The following is a 17,042-nucleotide window of genomic DNA, read 5'->3' as shown; positions in this document are numbered from 1 at the left end:
CATTTCTAGACAGTCTGTCTTAAAGAAGTTTTCTGTTAATAATGATTTTTTAGCAAGTGCTTACAGTCTGCCCCCTGAAATAGAATAGTCATACTTACCTGCAGGGCCGGCGTCATAACCTGACATCCCTGGGCAAGTGCCGGGGCCCAATGCTCCTGGGGGGGCCCACTGAGCTGCTATGAGCACTTCCATCAATACAGATGGAAGCTCTCACTGCTGTCATTTCACTTACGCAGTACCCCTTTGGTGGGCCCTCTGAGTCACATGGGTCCGGCTGCTGCAGAGACTCAGAACAAGTCCCTTCTACACAGGACATGCTGCCTGAGGAGAGAGACCGGCAGGGCTGGAGCAGAGAAGTGTGAAGACAGTCTGTGAGTGAATCTGCACTGTGACTGTCTCTTCTCTGTGGGACAGAAGGGGAAGGGGGGGGGGGGGACTCTTCGATCTGCTGCTGGATACTGCTTCATTCTATTTAGTTGTTTTACTGTTTCATTAAGCAGTTCGTCTCCATGACACCTGCCCCCCCCCCCTTCATATCCTGTCCTATCTCATCCTCATGGAGCCCCTGCTGTCTCCTTTCCTCCCTCATGTATCCAGAGCTCCTGTCCCACCCTCCTATCTCCTATTTCTGCTTTGCACAGACCTCCTGCAACTACTTCTTCTATGAATCCCCCTCAGAGCCCCTTCCACCTACTTGCTGTGTCCACCCCTCCTGTCCATCAAGGGCCCCTGTCTCACTCCTCTGCCTCTCATTTTGCTGGCATCTGAACCGCATTCACCATAAGGACCTTCTAACGTCACAGGGTCATGTGACTGTGCCCCCCACCCCGTACTGTGCCCCTTTATACCCTGCATTGTGCCCTCTTACCACACCCTGTGCAGTGCCCCTAGTCATTCCCTGTACTGTGCCTTCTTATACCCTTTTATCCGGTCACTGTATGGTGGTGTTATCATTGTATGGCGGTGTTATCACTATATGGCGGTGGTATCCAATAACTGCATGGCCATAACTATATCCCTTTCCCTTCCCACACCACTTTTTTTAGACCTGGCACAAGTGAGAAAAGATACAGATTGCGGTGCTATGGACCTTTGCGCCACAATCGGTGTCAGAAATATGCCTAATCTAGACGCATTTCTATATAATAAATGACCCCCTAATTGTATTATTATTCGGGGGTAGGGCTAATATCTGTATATTATATAGATTATAGTGTATTATACTGTGCCCTGTATTTCCCAGTAGAAAATGATCCTTGGGAAGCACAGTCCTCATCCCTGACCACCAGGACCAGGTAGCGCTCTGTCAGTACATGGCGGCCTCCCCTCTCCGCCACGCTGCTCTGCTGTGTACTGGTGCTTATTCTGACACTAGGGCTGGGTTCACATCCCATTTGTGCCATCCATTTAATGTATACCAAAAATGTATGCGTTAACAGATGCCTCAGACTGATGCCGTACAGTGGCGTCCGTTCACCATACAGTTCCATTGTAAAAAAACATATACGTTATCGTATGCATTTTTTACTTGACTCTGCAAGATACAAAAACATGGAGCGCTGCACATTTGTATACATCAAACCAAACCGATAGGAAAAACGTGATGTGAACCCACTGGGGGGAGGGGGGGCGCGTACTAAAATTTGCTGTGGGGCCCAGTCAGTTCTAGCTACATCACTGCACATCTCCTTCTCTCCTCCAGGCCTGGCCCACTGCTGCAGCGTGCCGGAGGAGAGAAGGACGCAGGGAGCTACGGTTAGTGAATGACAGGACTGCCGGCTCCCCTGCGCTCCAGCAATGATAGGTATATGAGGGGGCCACTGGGGGGTCATTCATTACACTGTGAGGGCCCCTTACACAGTATAATGACTCCCAGTGCCCCCCATTTAGTATAATGATCCCCATTGACCCTCCGTTTAGTATAATGACCCCCAGAGCCATACAGTATTCCCTCAGTGTGGGGGCTACTGGGGGTCATTATTCTGAATGGGGGCAACTGGGGGTTATTATTCTGAATGCAGGGCCACTGGGGGTCATTATACAGTGGGGGGGGGGAAATTAGGGGTTCATAATACTGTGTGAAGGGCCACTAGTGGTCATTATACTGTATAGGGGCCACTGGGGGTCATTATACCGTGTGGGAGCCATAGGGGGACATGTAAATGTAAAAAAAGCCTCATAGGGGCCCACTGGGATTTATCACCCAAGGGCCCACATGAACCTGGAGCCGGCCCTGCTTACCTGCTTCCCGCCGCTCCAGTCCTCCACACTGCCTCTGCTGTTTTTATCTCCTGGTGCCCTCATTGTTTAGATCCAGTGGTGCATGGACATGGTCACATGCACCGCTCCAGCCAATGAGTGGCTTCAGCAGTGGCACAAGCAGCATGTCTCCGTTGAAGCAGTCACACCACTGGACAAATACAGCGTGTTAACTGGAAGATGGACACGGCAAAGGGAGCGCGAAGGACCAGAGCTGCGTGGAGCAAGTAAGTATGAATCTTTTGTTTCAGGGGGCGGGCACAAGGCACTTGCCCAAAAATTACATTATTACTGGAAAACCCCTTTAAAGGGACATATCTCAATAAAAATTTTGTTCATCACATTTTAACATCCTTTATTTAGATTTAGAAGGTATTTTTTTTATTTTAGTAAAGGTAACTTCTAGTTTGTCCCCTTCTTAGTGTGCAATAAAGAATTACTTTTGATTTTATTACTTGATAGAAGTTTAAAGAATATTCTTTTTTAATTCTTGCAAATGTAAGTTCCAAGGAAGAGGCTCAGTTTTGACATATTCATCAATCTGCAATCTAATTTGAGAAATGAAACAAACTCACAGAAATCTGTGCAGGTGTTATTAGCGTCTGTAGATGATTAGGAAATTCTTGTGCTGTTCCCAGTATAGAAACTTTCTTTCAGCTTGACAACATAACTTTAGCTTGGTTACAGCACAATCCTAAGCGACAAGCACTAACTAAAGGTTGAACCAGTCAACCCAACGGATATACAAACAGAATGTATAGCTGTTTTTTAGACAGTTTTTTTTTTATATCTTCTGAAGTTTAATACCTGCTCAACAAGCATCAATTGCAAAAAATAAATAAAAATTGAATTGCATTTGACGGGAGCCACCAAGTATGTCAAGTCTATGATGGTTGCCCAACAGCCTCCCGAAGTATTCTCTAAAATGAATCAATAATCATATTCTATAGGTTGGATTTTAATCTTGGCTGACCCTATTATTTTGCATGTGTATCTGTCTGTCAGTCACGGCTATTTGTCTTGCTTGCTCAAATGGACACTCAATTAGATGAATGAATCTACAATTCTTTATTGGTCCATAGGTGCATTACGTGAAACAACAGGTAAAAACACAGGTTGTAGGGCTCACTGATGTGTTCTAGGATACCTTATCACTTAGTAATATCTAGTTTTCATCCCCATGAAGAACATAAGACTAAACATCTCTTTCATCACACTGATGGTCACAGCTCACCTTCTCCTCTCTCTTTGCACAGAACATGCCCGCAACAAGGGGTGGACTCGACATAGACCCTACAGGTAAATTTCCCGGTGGGCCAATGCTCAGGGGGCCAACCAAGTCCTCCTCAAGGCCACTAGCCAAGTACATAATTATCTGATACTCTCAGCATTATCTAATTCTAGGAGCATCAGGTACATATGTAGTACATAAGACACAGGTGCCTTTCTGAATACAGCTGTATCATTGCCCTCAGTATAGTAATACTGCAGTATTTTGTGCTGCACGGTGGTATTTGGTGTTGCTGGAGAGGTATTTTGTGTTGCACTATGGTATTACTGGCCTCGTCTACTTGTGTTGTCCTGACTTCTGTCAATTTAGACCTGCCAACATGGGCCCACTTTTAATTTTTTATCCATGGGCACTTTAAGTTCCCAGTCTGCCCCTGCCAACAACCATCTCCTACACAAGTCAATACATCTTCTGCTAAAGGTTTCTTATTTCCATATGGCAGGAATACAGTGATCAGCAGATTTGCAGGTGAAAGACCTGTGATGTCATCTTCATGTGACCAGTGCAGGGAAAAGGAGCTCAGCAGTGGAGAGGAAAATGTGGTGAACAACCTGGGGAGGAGCTTCTCTGCTGGTCCTGGAGGAGAGGAGAGCTGTGTCCTGGGATGGCCCATAACATCCTAGAAATACTGGGAGTTGTAGTTCTTTCCTACTGCATCCGTCTCTATGTAATGTAACATGCGGGATTTGTAGTTCTCTCCTCTTATCATGTCCACTGATGCCGTATAATAACAGTCTGGTAATGCTGGGGGTTGTAGTCCTCTCCTTTTTGACTCCTCCATGTATTGCCCTCTAATCTCCAATAACAACCCGGTCATGATGAGACTTGTAGTTCTCTTGTCACTATAATGATGTTCTGCAGCATCTGAGGTGTGCATTAGGCTTTGTCCACATCTGCGTTAGTGACTTTTGCCGTTCTGCCCTGTCATAGGAACACAACGAAAATCACGGCACGGAGCTGGCGCCTCATAGACAACAATACCTGACGAATCCTGGAGGCTGGCCCCTAATACAGATGTGATCAAAGCCGTATGTGTTCTGTAGCATCAGATTATGCCCACCCCTGTCCCTTCGTACTACCTGCCTGGCTCCTACCTGCCTGCCCCTTTTCACTAATAAAGAAAAAATAAATATTGCATTCATTCTTATCCACCACCACCCAGCCATTCATGCACTTTTGTATCTGCAATTCTGTATTTCGGTCTATGCCCCTGCTTGTGCCCCCTAATATGAGAGGATCGCTGTTTGAGTATGTGTGCTGCTATTCCATTCATTCTTGAGAGTACGGCACCTGCTAATGCTAACTCTTCCATATGGGTGGGACTAAGGACTCCCATTCTTGTGATCATTGGGGGTCCTTGCATTCTAGCCCCAAAAATCTGCCACTTTACCCATATCTGGGGAGACTTTTAAAACTTGCCACAGACCTGATAAAAAAAAAAGGGGTTATCCCATGATTAATGTAAAAAATGGAAATCAGACGTCATATAGTGCATGAGAATCTCTTTCTAACAAGCTTAGAACCAGCCGTGTACCTCACATGGGTCCAGGGAGCATTCATTGCTCCACCTGTTCTGCTAGATTTATATCAAGTGGTCAGTTTAGGAGGTGTGTCCTTTCTGTTGCAGATCTCCCCATCATAGCTCAGGGGGGGGTGTCCTTTCTGCTGCAGCTCTCTCCCTGTAACTGTCACAGCTTCTAACAGAACATATGGCTGGTGACAGATGAAGATTTAAACTAAGCTCGACCATCAAAGGGAGGTGGACGAGAAAATAGGAAAAGAAAAACCAGCAGGTGGCGCTATGCAGATACATTTTATTGAATAACTCAGTGGCTATATTAAATTGTTTAATTGCATGCAGTTAGAAAAGTATTTAGATCCAGGTTTGAAAAATGTACAATTTTATTCATGACACAACCCTTTTAAGTTGCTGCAAAAAGTGGGAAATATGGGACTGGTCGGGTAGCCATAAAATCACAAGAAGACCCAACTGAAGTGTTTAGGTCCCTTCTGAAACTGATCAAGGTGCCTCCACCCATAAGTACTGCTTCGGATCTTCTTATACCCCGGTTGGAGAGTACGGCTATAACAAGAACATGTGTAAATCTGCAAAATCAGGACTAAAACCTAAGATTAAATACTCTTGAAAGGCTTGTCCTAAGGCACCTCATAATAATCCTGCCAGTCCCTGATTAACCTATGGAATATCTGCAAATCATTTTTTCTTTATCATTCATAATGGCACATGCAAATCCGTCACAAAACTATGCAGATAATTGCCTATTAGGTCTGGTAATTGGCGAACGAGCTGACAAAGCAAACAAAAGCAGCTCTCAAGATATCAAGGTAACAGCTCACGACCCCTTTTCAAGATGAAATAATCAGTAATTTGCTCTTTTTTTCAGCAAAATGTATCTCTTCAAGCCAGAATAAAGTATTGAAATGATATCATTACATGGAGGAAATTGCCTAGTCTGATCACCCGGCCTTGTCTGCAGTTTGAAAACTCTTTTTGAAGAATAACAGTGTCAGAGGCATTAAGTAAAAATGACCAAGTCTAAGAACAGATGACACCTGACGCGTTCCACCGAATGCTGCCACTATTTCGAAGACACCATCAATTCAATAGTATTCTTTAACCTCAGTTTGAAAATCTTGACCATGGTTAAAGTCCAATTACTTTCTTCAGCACAACCTAGGAGAATGAACCTTTAAGCGGTTTTCTGAGATTTTTATATTGATGAACTATAGTCAGGATAATGTGGGGGATTGAGTCAGCACAACCTGTATGTAGGTGCACATCACTATGGCGAAATACATATATTGTATAGTCAGGATAGATCATCAGCGGCCTTCTCCCTACATGCCATACAAAGCGCGGTACATTATATAGCGGCTGTGCTTCGTATCGCTGCTCAGACCCATTCACTTCTATGGGGGTGAGCATGGTACCAAACAGAGCCGCTATACAATGTACGGCACTGTGCTTGGCAAGCAGGAAGAAGTCCACGGTGCTCACGGGAGGCCCGGTGCCTTCTCAGACAGGTGTTCGGTGGGGGTCCCGGGTGTTGGACCCCCACCGATCTGATGACCTATCAAAATCTTGGACAAGATAAAAAGGGTCTGTTTTATTTTTTTCTAGAAAGAGCTCCACTCTTGTCCATGGGCTATATCTGGTATTGCAGCATTCAAGTAAATGGAGATCAGCTGCAGTACCTGGCCCAGCCTAAGAGTAGCGCTGTTGATGCAAACAAAAGTCCCTGTAATCCTGTATTAAATCCAGAAACCCCTTTAACATTACACTCTGGACAAAGCTGAACGCTGTCTTATGTCGGCTGTAAAGCCTGAGGGGGCGGCACATGACATAAAGAATCTCTATGATGTTCTTTGAATTCCAGTGTCATGCACTGCCCCCTACGGGTTACTTCATACGCAGTGCATCAGCTGTAGATTTTCCAACTTGGTATGGGGTCAGAAAATTCACAGTAGCAGCAAAGTGGATGAAATTAAAAAAAATCTCACCCCTTTGCCATGAACAAACATCTGGGGCGGGGCTTATGGGGTAGGCGGGGCTGAATGATTCCCGCGCATAGCAAAACACAAGGTGCATATTAAAATATATAACACTATAGAACGACTATATAAACGGACTATGGTCTCTGCTGCACTGTACCGTATTTTTTGTCCTATAAGATTCACCTAGGTTTTAGAGGAGAACAATAGGAAAAAAATATTATGTTAATCAGACCTCAGATCAGACCCCCAATGGCTCAGATCAACCGCCAAACCATTAGCCATCTATCAGCCCCCCATGTCAGCCATCAGCCCCTCATGTCAGCCATATGTCAGCCCCTCATGTCAGCCATATGTCAGCCCCTCATGTCAGCCATATGTCAGCCCCTCATGTCAGCCCCTCATGTCAGCCATATGTCAGCCCCTCATGTCAGCCATATGTCAGCCCCTCATGTCAGCCATATGTCAGCCCCTCATGTCAGCCATATGTCCCCCAGGTCAGCCATCAGCCCCCAGTGCAAATAAAATAAACCCTTACCTCTCCTGCTCCTGGTCACCATCGCAATCCTCTTCATTCTGCTGTCGGCTGGCTGTGTATAGCGGCGCACAGCGTGAGGCTGTGTATAGCAGCCCTGCACAGCCGATAGCCGAGCCGTGGACCAGGAAGCGGTGAGTACAGATCCTTCACCGCTTCCTGGTCCTTCTGTACTAATGAAGCGCTTCCATAATGGAAGCGCTTCATTAGTACAGCGTTAAAGACTGCCCTGATCGCCCGGCGGTTGGGGACCGCTGTTATAATTGTCTAAACCCGGGTGGTGTCCTATGGTCAGGGGTGTTTTATAGTCTGAAAAATTCTATAGATATAGTTGGGAAGGGGTTAAAGTAACCTGAATTTTCCATCACACAAAAGCTTTCACTGTGGATTTCTTTTATGATTTTCTAAATTATTTACTTAGCACCAAAAGCAGAAATGACTGCAGTTAGAATGATAAGGAGAAAATATTTGAGAGAAATACCTTATAAAATAATAATTAAAATCCCCGGGGGTCCTGGCTATGTGTCTTGCTGGCTGACAATAATTTGTAGGTAAAACATTATTGTGACAGACATGTTACCGCGCTGGTATTCATCAGCGGAATATGGTGATATTATGACATCGGCTGTTTGGATGGAAACATTTTAAAAAAATGGCACCTGTCAGAGTTTAATAAGCCGGTCTACCTCGACCAAGTGCATACCTTCCGATGCTTGTGCGACTTGTGGATTATCAATCTGTCGATCAAATTCTAGGAAACACAGTATCAGAATGTGGATAGATAAAGCTAATAAAAAGGGGCAGATTTATTACCAAGGGTCTAACTTTGAAAAGGATGAAACAAGGCCAAACAGATAGGAACGGAGCCAATTTTATCACAATAAGCACATGGTGGGGTGTGGTGGTGGACCTGGTCCAGTGCACGTTCCTCTCTCTGGTTGGTTCATGCACTTTATTTTACTTATCATTTGGTTATTACTTTATGTACTTCACTTTCCAATCATGTCAGTACTTGTGTTAATGGCTTGTGTATTTTTTATATCTCTATTATAACAATCATGTTACTTTTGACTGTTACCATCATGTCTATATACTATTGTGATTACTGTTCCTGTTCCCTGTCCACCACCATAAATCGAAGAGTATATTTCATATTGTAATTGAGTTTTGCCTCTGATATTGTTTCCTATGCTCAATAAAATGAATAAACCCCTTCAGTACTGAGGCAATTTTCGCCTTAAAAATCCCAGGCCGATTTTTGCAAATCTGAAATGTGTTACTTTATGCGGTATTAACTTTGGAACGCTTTTACTTAGCCAAGCCATTCTGAGATTGTTTTCTCGAGACACGTTGCACTTCATGTTAGTGGTAAATTTGAGTCAATATTTTTTACGTTTATTTATAAAATAAATCCAAAATTTACAGAAAATTTGTAAAAAATGTTCAATTATCTAAATTTTAATTTCTCTGCTTTTAAGGCAGATAGTGATGCCACATAAAATAGTTATTACTTTACATTTCCCATATGTGTACTTTATGGTTGCATCATTTTAGAAATGGCATTTTATTTTTTAGGACATTAGAAGGCCTAGAATTTTAGAAGAAATTCTTACATTTTTTTTAGAAAATTTCCAAAACCCACTTTATTAAGGATGAGTTCAATAATGAAGTCACTTTGTGGGGCTTACATACTAGAAACCACCAGTAAATGACCCCCTTTTAGAAACTACGCCTTTCAAGTTATTCAAAACAGATTTTACAAACTTTGTTAACCCTTTAGGTGTTCCACAAAAATTAAAAGCAAAATTTCAAAATTTCACTTTTTTGGGCAGATTTTCCATTTTAATCTATTTTTCCTGTAACATAGCAAGGGTTAACAGCCAAACAAACCTCAATATTTATTAACCTGTTTCTGCAGTTTACAGAAACACCCCACTTGTGGTCGTAAACTGCTATATGGGCACACTTCATTATTGACAGTTTTACAAGAAGCATTTTTGAAAAAAAAAAATCATGTTTTTGTGTCTCCATTTTGTGAAAGCCATTTTTTTTTTAAATTGTGTACTGATCATCTTGTGTAGAAGCTCGTTTTGTGCAGGAAGAGTTGATATTTTCATTGGTACTATTTTGGGGTACATATAATTTTTTTTGATCGTTCAATATTATACTTTTTGGGGCAAGGTGACCAAAAAATGGCTGTTCGTATTAAATTTTTTTTTTTTTTTTACGCCATTCATCTGAGAGGGTATATCATGTGATATTTGTATACAGCCAGCTGTTACGGATGTGGCGATATCTAACATGCCCATTTTTTTATTTTTAAGTTTTACACAGTAAAACCATTTTTGAAAAGAAAAAAACTTTGTGTTGCCATTTTCTGGAAGCCATAATTTTTTTTAAAATTTTCAGGCAATTGTATTGTGTAAGGGTTCATTTTTTGTGGGAAGAGCTGATGCTTTAATTGGTACCATTTTGGGATACATACGACTATTTGATTGCTTGGTATTACACTTTTTGTGAGGCTTGGTATTACACTAGCCACCAATGATTTTAAAAGTGGGTGGGGGGGCCGCACTAGCCACCAATGATTTTAATAGGGAGGGGGAGGGCCGCACTGGCCACCAATGATTTTAATACTGAGGAGGGTCTGGCCCCCTGCTGCCTGGCAGCACCTGATCTCTTACAGGGGGATGTGATCCGCACAATTAACCCCTCAGGTGCGGCACCTGAGGGGTTAATTGTGCGGATCACAGCCCCCTGTAAGAGATCAGGTGCTGCCAGGCAGCAGGGGGCCATTATGTCCACAGTTCTCAGTATATTCTAACTTGAAGCATCCCCATTTCTATGGGAACGCCTATGTGTTAGAATATACTGTCGGATCTGAGTTTTCACGATCTAACTCAAATCCGATGGTATATTCTAACATAGAGGCTTTCCCATGGTGATCGGGACGCTTCAAGTTAAAATATACCATCGGATTGGAGAAAACTCCGATCCGATGGTATATTAATATTACCCGAACACCGGACCCGAACTTTTACTGAAATGTTCGGGTGCCGAACACCGTAAAGTTCGGTACGAACCCGAACTTCGCTCAACCCTACTCATTTTGTTTCCAGATTCTGGAAGGTGTTCTGTACTCGCCTGGGGGTACAAGTGTCCTTCTCTTCGGCCTTTTATCCTCAGTCGAACAGGCAGACTGAACTCACTAACCAGAATCTGGAGACTTATTTTAGATGTTTGATCTTGGAGAATCAGTAGGAGTGGTCTTCATTTTTGTCTTTGGCCGAGTTTGCCATAAATAACCGTAGGCAGGAGTCCACTGATAAGTCGCTTTTTTTTGAGGCATATGGGTTCCATCTGCACTTTGGCACATTTTCTGGTACTGAGACTTCTGGTATACCTGAAGAGGAACGATTTTCCGCTTCTTTGTCATCAATTTAATGGAAAATTCTAAATAGTTTAATAAATATGAGCAACAAGTATAAACGTATGGCTGACAAGAGACGTATGAGTGGTCCGGACCTGAGAGTGGGTGATTCTGTGTGGCTGTCCACAAGAAACATTAAGCTGAAGGTACCCTCTTGGAAGTTGGGTCCAAGGTTTATTGGTCCATACAAGATCTCTGCCATTATTAACCCGGTAGGCTTTCGTCTTGAACTTCCGCAGGTTTTAAAAATTCATAATGTTTTCCACAAATTGTTGAAGAGATATGTTGAACCTGCTGAACCGTCCTCCTTGCCTCCCGCTCCTGTCATGGTGGACGGTAATCTTGAATTTCAGATTGCCAGTATAGTGGACTCACAAATTCTCTGTAGATCCCTTCAGTATCTCGTTCGCTGGAAGGGTTATGGTCCAGAGGAAAGAATGTGGGTTCTAGCGTCCGACGTTAATGCTAGTGGCCTTGTGAAAGCCTTTCACAGGGCTCATACAGATAAGGTCGGGCCTGGGTGTCCGGAGGTCACCCATAGAAGGGGGGTTGCTGTCACGGTCCCTCCCATGACAAAGGTTAGAAAATCTGAGAGACTGGCTGCACGTGAGGTTATCTGACAGTCTCTCTCTTTTCACTTGTTGCAGTGTTGTTGGTAATTACCACACCTCTTGTCTCATGTGCAGCTTGTGGTCATTACTGCTCCTCTATTTAGTCTGGACTCACACTTCATACCATGCGATTGATATTATCAGCCTGGAGTTGGAAGAGCTGGTGTGTAGTTTTCATCTGAATTCCTGCTCATCCATTTTCTATTGAAGATAAGTGTACTTCTCTTTGTATTTTGTTGTTCCCTTTTGCTCGTTGTTTACTAGGCCTCAGGGAGACGCTGGTTCGTTCATCTGGGGAGCAATAAGTAGTCTCAGACCCTGTCACTACGCCTAGGGATATTCAGGGTTACTATGGGGGGCATAGGTTTGCGGTGTATGAATATTCCCACCTTCAGGGTCTATTCATACTGACAGGAGTCAGGGCTAGGTTTAGGGTTTCCTAGGTGGTTACCGTTTCCCTTTCCCTAGCCTTGAGGCCTAGTTCCTGGTCATTTTCCTTCTGTTAAGATTCTGGTGTTCCTCCACTCCCCCTACATCATGACAGTATTGTTGGTGGTATCTCTACAGAAACAGCCTGCCAGAGTTTCCTGCTGCAAGTATAAAACTAGCCAAGTCATTGCACTGAGCCAGCCAGAATCCTACTCCATACTGATGAGGAGCGAGCACCCCAGATGGATATCTGACCAGGGTATTTTCCTTTGTCAAATCTCAAGGCTTGTTGGAAAGTCAGATCTTGACTCAGAGAGCCACTTCCCATAGGTGGCACTGGTGAGATTGTTCTCTTTATTTTGGGAGATATGGCTTTGCATATTTGTTTACCATAGAGCATTGCCAATAATTTGCCATACCCTTGGGTACTTCCAGTAAGTCTCCGTACAGGGCTGATCTCTTTAAGGAGATTAAACACCCTGCCTAAGCCGCTTCCAAGGCATCAAGGGGGGGGGGGGGGGGCAAACACTTCAAAACTGCTGAATACATATGAATATCTGAAGGCTTGCCAAGACTGGTTGGAAAATTGGATCCTGATTCACAGGGGTCCTCTCCCAATAGGTGACATTTGGGAGATACCTCTTTGCACATTCTAGACATTAAATACCCCATAATAAAAATATCCTCCACTTTGTATGTAAACAATTATAATTTATTAGATTAAAATAAATAAATAGTACAAAGACATAAATTGGCGACAACTAGAAATCCAAAAGAGGACAAAGAGGGCATCGCGATATCAGTTATATATAATCCATGTATCAATTTAAATGGCACAAATATCAGACAGTGTAGCCCAACAAGTGCATGATATACAGTTGCAAGAAAAAGTATGTGAACCCTTTGGAATGATGTGATCTGATCTTCATCTAAGGCTACTTTCACACTAGCGTTCGGGGCTCCGCTTGTGAGTTCCGTTTGAAGGCTCTCACAAGCGGCCCCGAACGGATCCGTCCAGCCCTAATGCATTCTGAGTGGATGCGGATCCGCTCAGAATGCATCAGTCTGGCACCGTTTGTCCTCCGCTCTGCTCAGCAGGCGGACACCCGAACGCAGCTTGCAGCGTTCGGGTGTCCGCCTGGCCGTGCGGAGGCAAACGGATCCGTCCAGACTTACAATGTAAGTCAATAGGGACGGATCCGTTTGAAGTTGACACAATATGGCTCAATTTTCAAACGAATCCGTCCCCCATTGACTTTCAATGTAAAGTCAAAACGGATCCGTTTGCATTATCATGAACAAAAAAAAAATTAAAAAAATTTCTTTTTTGTTTATGGTAATGCAAACGGATCCGTTCTGAACTGATCTAAGCGTTTGCATTATAGGTGCGGATCCGTCTGTGCAGATACCAGACAGATCCGCACCTAAACGCAGGTGTGAAAGTAACCTAAGTCACAACAATAGACAATCACAGTCTGCTTAAACTAATAACACACAAATAATTAAATGTTAACATGTTTTTATTAAACACACCAGATAAACATTCACAGTGCAGGTGGAAAAAGTATGTGAACCCCTAGACTAATGACATCTCCAAGAGGTAATTGGAGTGAGGTGTCAGCCAACTGGAGTCCAATCAATGAGATGAGATTGGAGATGTTGGTTACAGCTGCCCTGCCCTATAAAACACACACACACCAGTTCTGGGTTTGCTTTTCACAAGAAGCATTGCCTGATGTGAATGATGCCTCGCACAAAAGAGCTCTCAGAAGACCTACGATTAAGAATTGTTGACTTGCATCAAGCTGGAAAGGGTTATAAAAGTATCTCCAAAAGCCTTGCTTTTCATCAGTCCACGATAAGACAAATTGTCTATAAATGGAGAAAGTTCAGCACTGCTGCTACTCTCCCTAGGAGTGGCCGTCCTGTAAAGATGACTGCAAGAGCACAGCGCAGACTGCTCAATGAGGTGAAGAAGAATCCTAGAGTGTCAGCTAAAGACTTACAAAAGTCTCTGGCATATGCTAACATCCCTGTTAGCGAATCTATGGATTTCATGGGAGGATACCACAGAGGAAGCCACTGCTGTCCCAAAAAAACATTGCTGCACGTTTACAGTTTGCACAAGAGCACCTGGATGTTCCACAGCAGTACTGGCAAAATATTCTGTGAACAGATGAAACCAAAGTTGAGTTGTTAGGAGGAAAAACACAACACTATGGGCCAGATTTATCATTACTCTGACAGATCACTCCACTTTAACATATGACTAAAGTCAGTTTTTGCCAAGTCAGATTTATGATCGGCCCTTTAAGACTGTAATAAATGTGGTTTGACGGTAGCAGTTTATCCGTCAGTAAGCAGCTTTACAAAAGTCGCACATCTTTACGATAAAGTCGCACGTTTTTATGAAAAAGTCGCATGTTCTATTAAAAAGCATGGTCCTCACTGGAGTGAAATTGCGACTTTTTTGCGACTTTTTTGCGACTTTTTAAATAGTCCCAATAGTAAATCTGTCTAGAGATTCATTTACATAAGAAAACACGCCCACTTTCAGAAAACTGGCGAGCATAGTGCAGAGCAGAAAAAAAGTCGCAAATTTGTGCGCAGTTTTAGCGTTTGGGACTTAATTTTGGGACTTTTTCACTCCATTATTCTGACTTGAGCTAATGATAAATCTGGCCCTATGTGTGGAGAAAAAGAGGCACAGCACACCAACATCAAAACCTCATCCCAACTGTGAAGTATGGTGGTGGGGGCATCATGGTTTGGGGCTGCTTTGCTGCGTCAGGGCCTGGACGGATTGCTATCATCGAAGGAAAAATTTATTCCTAAGTTTATCAAGACATTTTGCAGGAGAACTTAAGGCCATCTGTCCACCAGCTGAAGCTCAACAGAAGATGGGTGTTGCAACAGGACAGCGACCCAAAGCATAGAAGTAAATCAACAACAGAATGGCTTAAACAGAAGAAAATACGCCTTCTGGAGTGGCCCAGTCAGAGTCCTGACCTCAACCTGATTGAGATGCTGTGGCATGACCTCAAGAAAGCGATTCACACCAGACATCCCAAGAATATTGCTGAACTGAAACAGTTCTGTAAAGAGGAATGGTCAAGAATTACTCCTGACCATTGTGCACGTCTGATCTGCAACTACAGGAAACGTTTGGTTGAAGTTATTGCTGCCAAAGGAGGTTCAACCAGTTATTAAATCCAAGGGTTCACATACTTTTTCCACCGGCACTGTGAATGTTTACATGGTGTGTTCAATAAAAACATGGTAACATTTAATTCTTTGTGTGTTATTAGTTTAAGCAGACTGTGATTGTCTATTGTTGTGACTTAGATGAAGATCAGATCACATTTTATGACCAATTTGTGCAGAAATCCATATCATTTCAAATGGTTCACATACTTTTTCTTGCAACTGTATTTAGGGCTCAAAATTAAAAACCCAGTACAGGATTTGGCAAAAGTGTAAAGGCAAAAATGTCTGAAAGACCAATAAACATGGGTAACAAACCAATAAAGCGTCGCCCTTCTCCCAACCCCATTTCGCCCTAAGGCTTCTTCCGGGGGTAAAGAAAAAATAATTCTTTACCACTCTTTTTATATCAGGAACAATCCATTATCATTAGCGAGTTGTTACCTATATTATGCTGGCACCTGTATCCTTCGTGCTAAGACCACGCGACCGGATAGGAGTCCACAACAAACAGGAAGTAGTGGGGGCACGTGTGTAGGGTCAGAACGAGGCCCGGAACACGAGCCACCAATTATATCCATCGCTCCTTTTTCTAACATGGCTGTGCGTTCCATGCTGAAACGCACCTACAATATGTGAATAGCTTGATTTTGTGTTTCACGCTGGAAAGCAAATAACGATCCTTTGTGAGTTGTAAACCCATAAATTGGACATCGCAAAAGACAAACATATATATAAATGTGAAATCAATATAAAAAATAATAAATATGAAAAAGGGATGTTGTGAATTCATTCCTAATATACTCTTATAACATAATATATATACCATATTTTCCGGTGCATAAGACGACTGGGCGTATAAGACGACCCCCAACTTTTCCAGTTACAATATAGGGTTTGGGCAATACTCGCCGTATAAGACTACCCCTCCAACGCTATTTACTTTGGCATCAAGATCTGCAGGTAATTGTTGTGCAATTTTCAGCTTTTGCCTCAGTCCCATATTATGCCTTTCCAAGAATCTAGTACACCAGGATACAGTGGCCTTAGATCTGTTGCTGTGATCTGGGTTAGATTTGGCCACTGAAGTGCAAACAAACGTATTTTATTTCGTGTCACTGCATAACCGTTTTGGCGATGCTCATTCACCATGTCTGCTACATGTTTTTCGAGTTATGGCCAATGTGGGGTGCCTCTTCTTAATGCACACTTACCCCTTGGCATACTCTTTAATGCTTTTACATTTGCTTTCCAGTCCCGAACGATCTTTTCTGTTACTTCATATTGTCTTGCAGCAGCTCAGTTATTATGTTCCATGGCAATGTTTACAACTTTAAGTTTGAAACTGGCTTCATATTTCTTTCTTCTTGCTGGTAGAGCCATGATGGGGTCTTGACTGTTAGCCATTTGTATACTGTACTGTATGTACTGGTGCTGTACTGTATGAACCGGTACAGATACTGGTGCTGTGCTGTATTCACCACCACATGTATCTGCTCCCCAGATAGACTTTGCTTTTTAACCACAGATAAGATGCACACCAAACTTCATTAGAGATCTGCCATTCCAAAATTATAATTGGATGAAGTGCAGATGCTCCTGCTTCCCCCTGCTTTCCCTCAGAATCGCCAATCCAACCCAGTATACAACAACCAGCCAATCACGGCAAGCGATGTACCGGTATTTTCTGTGCACACTGCATACAAAGCCTGCTTGGATTGGGTGGGTCAGCTCTCCCTGCCTGCCCAGCCCTCCCTGTCTTCAAGACGA

This window comes from Bufo bufo, chromosome 9, assembly GCF_905171765.1.
Source record: "Bufo bufo chromosome 9, aBufBuf1.1, whole genome shotgun sequence".
NCBI classification, from domain to species: domain Eukaryota; kingdom Metazoa; phylum Chordata; class Amphibia; order Anura; family Bufonidae; genus Bufo; species Bufo bufo.
This window is presented reverse-complemented; position numbering follows the sequence as displayed.